Source organism: Aotus nancymaae, unplaced genomic scaffold, assembly GCF_030222135.1.
Source record: "Aotus nancymaae isolate 86718 unplaced genomic scaffold, 86718_ANA_hifiasm-v0.15.2.pri h1tg000079l, whole genome shotgun sequence".
In the NCBI taxonomy this organism is placed as follows: domain Eukaryota; kingdom Metazoa; phylum Chordata; class Mammalia; order Primates; family Aotidae; genus Aotus; species Aotus nancymaae.
In genome coordinates, this window is record NW_026988494.1 from 5,206,173 (window position 1) to 5,212,172 (window position 6,000).

Below are 6,000 nucleotides of genomic sequence, written 5' to 3' on the forward strand. Positions count from 1 at the left end.
ATAATTTTTCCTTGTGTTCTGATTTTCTCAGTAACTACTAGATAAAAGATAATCTTAAGCTAAAGTATATTAATGGTGAACATTGGCCCACCATTGAATTTTCAATATGTAAACACATGCACAAAATGTGGTTAAAGTGAAGAGACTCTTTTTTAAATTTATTTATTTATTTTACTTTAAGTTCTGAGATACGTGTGTTGAACGTGCAGGTTTGTTACATAGGTATACATGTGCCATGGTGCTTTGATGCACCTATCAACCTATCCTCTAGGTTTTAAGCCCTGCGTGTATTAGGTATTTGTCCTAATGCTCTCCCTTTCCTTTCTCCCAACCCCCTGACAGGCCCCGGTGTGTGATGTTTCCCTCCCTGTGTCCATGTGTTCTCATTGTTCAGCTCCCACTTATGAGTAGGAACATGCAGTGTTTGGTTTTCTGTTCCTGTGTTAGTTTGCTGAGGATGATGGTTTGCAGCTTTATCCATGTCTCTGCAAAAATCATGAACTCATTCTTTTTTATGGCTGCATAGTATTCCATGGTGTATATGTGCCACATTTTTTTATCCAGTCTATTATTGATGGGCATTTGGGTTGGTTCCAAGTCTTTGCTATTGTAAATAGTGCTGTAATAAACATACAAATGCATATGGAAAGGACTCTTTCTTAAAAGGGAAACATATCAGAACATTACAACTAAAGGAAATTTTTCTCTTCAAAGTGGTGATTATGAATGTAGTTATTCTAGAAACATTGTCATTGCTTAAAAATTATTTGCTTTAAAATTGGCTTAAGAGAAGTGGACCCATTTCTTCAAAATTTCTTAATAGTTGAAAGCTTTATATAGTGGCAATTGTCGTTTGGAAGCAATCATAGGGCATGATGATGAATAACTTTTGTCCAAGGTGAGTAATCAGAAGCAAGGTGCTCCATAATCGAAAAAGGTTAATTTTTGTGGAGTTCATGAAATGATGACAAATGATTATGAGAAAAGTGGTGTCTTAGTAAGCTGAAACAAATTAGACATGGAAATATTCAGGAGGAAAATAAGCCACCGTGCCCTCCCCTAGAAGTTACCACTATAATGTTGCAGGATATTGGTCCTCCACAGCAGGAAGCACAATATTTCATTTTTAAATGCCTTGTGACCAGCATGGTGATTGGCATATAGTAATCACTCAATACACTTCTCTTTTCCTCAGAGACAGGGCCTCAGAATGTTGCCCAGGCTTGCCTCAACCTCCTGGGCTCAAGCAATCCTCCTGCATCTTATCTGAATAGCTTGGACTGCAGGCCTGCACCTCCACGCCCAACTTCAATAAGCTTTTGAAGAATAAGAACATAATAAATCACTTCCATTATTTTTCTAAAAGAAAATAATTATACCTTCAAATATATGAAAGTAATGCAACTAATATTTCCCATATTACTATCTCATGATGTCATTTGTTTGCCATTTCTATAATCTCTTTAATGGACTTGAATTCCCAATCTCATAATTTAGAAATTGTCATAATTTTTAAATACAAAAGTACAAAAAATAATGTAAAATTATCAACGGATTTACCACTCAGATTTAACAAATATTACTGCCTAGCCATTTTTTAGGACTCTCACACAAAAAATTAGGCTTGGTATTCACTAACATTGTAGTAGGCAGAATTAAAAAAAAGATATTAAATATGCACTTAGAAAGTAGTATTCTCCCCCTTTCTGGTTGTGTCTGTGTCTTTCTTCTTTCTTTCTATTTTTTTTTTCTATTTGTATATTCCCTCCTGACTCTTCAAATTACATCTTTAAAACTGTGCTTTTACTTTGTGCCTCCACCTGGCTCTTGAAAAGACTTTTGTAATTTGGTGTTAATGGCATATTTTGGACTGTAATCTCCATTTCACTTATTTGGAGCACATTTTTCTTCCAAATTTCTCTTCCTTTCCATTTGGCCCAAGCTACAAATAATAATAATTTCCTCTAAATTCTCATCTTGGTAGCTTCTTATACATTCCATGTTACTTCCAGCTCTGTCCCTCAAACCGGACCCTTTAGAATAACAACAAAAAGCCTCTCATTTTAAGTGAGAAGCAAGCCATTATGCTATGTTATTTTATTATATTTAGGTACTATGTTTATCATGTTCTAATGTTCCATGCTTCTTGGCATCAAAGAACATCACTTTATTGTGACATTTTCAAATGAAAACTACATGACAGTAACAGTTTCCAAAGAACTCTCATTTACCTTGGCAACATTTATGAGTGGCGAGGAAAAAAATACATAAAACCACCGCTTTGAGCAAAACGCTACAATGATTATTTAGCAAACAAGCTCACATATTAGAATGGTAGTGGGGAAGATTGCTTCTACAGACTAAATTACACTTTATACACAGGCACTGCTGAATGGCTTTCTGCAGAGGTTACGTTTAAATTATAGCTCTTGCTAAGCAAACATCTCACCGTTTGTGTGTGAATTTGAATTATGCATCTAACAGGCAGCATGTTTATGGAAAAAAGTCAAGTCGATAGATTGCTAAATTGCTACAACATTTGTAAGGGACAAAAATAGCTGTGGTGTCAGACAATGAAGAAGCTTTGAGAGAGGTCCCACTTACTCTCCAGTAAGAAAATGGTTTGGCAATTCGGAACTACTGTGAGTGATCAACCTTTGGCTTCATTCAGAAGCATCCAAAAAATGGCTTTAGTGCTTTCACTTTAGAAATAAAATTTGATGGCTTACAGTTAGACATCCTGAGTCTGGAATAAGTGCATTGTGTGACTGCCAATTGCATTTTAATTCCTAGAAATAAGGCAATAACATATGAATTGTCCTAATTCAGGAAAAATACACTGGTAGGCAGTCAGAACAGGCAAGTCGTGTGAAAGGACAACACTGGGGAAAAAAAAACCCTAAATAAAGAGCATTCTACCTTTTCAGAACATTCTTAGGTCCCAAGTACCGTCTGGAGAACAACTGACTAGGCTGCAGCAGACGGTGTCTCGTTTGTATCTGTGCGATCACAGCCTTTCTAAAGGTGAGAGGAGGGACAAAATGGCTTTCATGTTCCCATACAACTCTAACACGGTGGGATTCAATTGCTGGTACGTGGCAGATTTTTCTATCAATAGCCCTTGTGAATTTTATGATTGCTCATGTTTCTGCTGCAATAAGCACAGGGCTCCCATGGAGAAGCCGGGTCACGATAAAGGCCCAAGGCACTCACCAGAGAGCAAACATTTCCCACGGTTTCCAACCCTTCTTTGGCAAAGAAGGTAAGGAAGAAGAAAGTGCTGGCTGACATTCTGTACAAGCCAACAAATAGCCAAGAAGAGTCTAGGTGTGGTAGCTCACGCCTGTCATCCCAGCATTTTGGGAGGTTGAGGCAGGAGGATCACTTCAGGCTAGGAGTTTGAGACCAACTGAGGCAGCATAATGAGAACCCCATCTCTACCCAAAAAAAAAGAAAAACTTAGCTAGGCATGGTGGCTCACACTTGTAATCCCAGCTACCCAGGAGGTTGAGGCAAGAGGGACACTCGAGCCTAGGAGCTCAAGAATGTAGTAAGCTACAGTCACACCACTGCATCCCAGCCTGGATGACAGAGTGACACCCTGTCTTTAAAAAAAGAAAAAAAATTAAAAATAAGCTCAGAAGAACATAACTTGGAAAAAAACAAACTAAATTTCCTGCCCTTTGATGATGCAGAAAATCCAGTTGCATCCAACTATACCACCATATATATGTATACGGTGCAGGGTATTAACGTTTACAAAATGGTCTGTATGATCCCGTTTATATAACATTTGTCAAATGGCAGTATCATAGAGATGCAGAACATGTAAGTGGTATTCCAAAGATCTGTGGGAGTAGGGCAAAGGAAAGGAAAGAAGGTATCTACAACTATAAAAAGATCCTTGTAGTGATGGAATTGTTCTATGTCCTGAGTGTAGAGGTGGGCACATAAATTTAAAGCATAATAAAAGTGCATAGAATTTCTTGTGTGAATAGTGTTCCTTAAAGGGATATGTTGACGTTCTAACCCACAGTACTTTAGAACTTGGCCTTACCTAGAAATAGGGCTGCTGCAGATGTAATTAGTTAAGAGGAGGCCAAACTGGAATAGTGTGAGCCCTAATCCAATATGACCGGTGTCTTTATAAGAAGCGGGAAATTGGGGCGCACACACAAAGAAGAAAGATGATGTGAAAACATGCAGGGAGAAGAGGGTCATGTGATGACAGAGGCAGAGATCAGAGCTATGTTGCCACAAGCCAAGAAACACCTGGAAGCTGGAAGAGGCAAGGGAGGGTCATCTCCTGGAGGCTCTGGAGAAAACACGGCCCCACCAGCACCTTGAGTTTGGACTTCTAGTCTCCAGAGCTAGAGAGAATATATGTCTATTGTTTTAAGCTACCCGGTTTGTTGCACTTCATCACAGCAGCCCTGAGAAATTAAAACAGATGCAAATACACACATGTGCTCAAATGAATGCATGCAAAACTGGTAAAATCTGAATAAGGTGAGTAGATGTGTATCAGTGTCAATTTCCTGGTTGTGATATTGTACTTTAGTTCTGCAAAAACTATCATTGGAGGAAACTGGGTGAAGACACAGAGGATACCTCTGTAATATTTCTTACAACTGCTTGTTAATCTACAGTTATTTCAAAATAAGAAGTATAAAACAGCAGTCTAACTTCAAGTACATTGGTCCTCAATATATCCTTGGGAAGTAGGCCAGGAAGCCTCATCTACTCCAGTTTATAAACAAGAAAATTGGAGCACCAAGAAATTACATTTCCAAGATAGTGAAAAATTCAGTTTTGAGTCTATGACTTCCATCTTGTTTTGCTATGCCATGATTTCCATATGCATCATTCAGTTGTTTAAATTCAATCAGGATGACAAAGGCTTTCAGTTGAGAAGAGGGCATTTCACAAGGTCAAAGAACCAATAATGATTATAGAAAAAGGCAAAGGAAAAAACAGGAAACAGGTATAAACACCCTGCCTCTTTACCCAGGGAAAGGAAAAGGACATCTGGTACTTTCTGTATGTATTCAAAAGTACAAATACTGAGGAGTAAACTGTTCATTGGGAGGGGACATCAAATCCCTCTGGCCCTCTTTTGCAGCGAGAAAGGGGAGGAGTTGGCTGCCAAGGGCACCATTCATATGAAGATCCCTTAGAAAACCACAGCCAGATTAAGACAGGAAGCAGGAAAGAAACGAGGGATGGGAATCAAAGCATCTAGAGCTTATTCACCACCAAACCCCAGAGTGTTGGCCATGCTCAGAAGAACTATCACTTCTTAATTGCATTCAAAAGTGTCAGAAATAGGGAGCTATTTGCCAGCTTTATTTTCTGTGCTAGGCAACTATTGTCATAATCCCTTGTGGAGTTTGGGTGGTTTATAGGAAGTGTGGAAGAAATAGAAAACTTTAGCAGCTGGACCATATTTATCTGGAAATAAATGACTCAAGAGATGAAGACTCACCCACTTCTTGCCTGGGCCAGAAAAATGCCAGAAAATGGGCAGAAATGCATCAAACTATGTTTAGACTTACGTGTAGATCAGAAACAATAAGCAGAAGACAATAGTGATGCTGATTACCTTGAATTAACATAGATCTTTTTATACCCAAGAAGTATTATGGATTTGGAAAGTCCAAATTAGACATCTTAGGGCAAATAGATCTTAAAAAGGGAGATGGTAAAACATTTCTCCTCAGGTGGATAAGGAACAGCAAGAGTAAAAGTCCTCACAAATCAGAGTTTGAGAAAACCTTTTTGGGGCCATGGGTTTCCATAGTCATCAATCACTCTTTTTGAAGAAGGAGTTTCACTTGTTGACAATCCAGTTTTGCTGGTCAGGTCTCTAGTCCAGGCAGAGCAGAGAAGGTGTTTGTATTACTCTGTTCTGACACTGCTAATAAAGACACACCCAAGACTGGGCAATTTATAAAGGAAAGAGGCTTAATGGACTCACAGTTCCACATGGCTTGGGGGGCC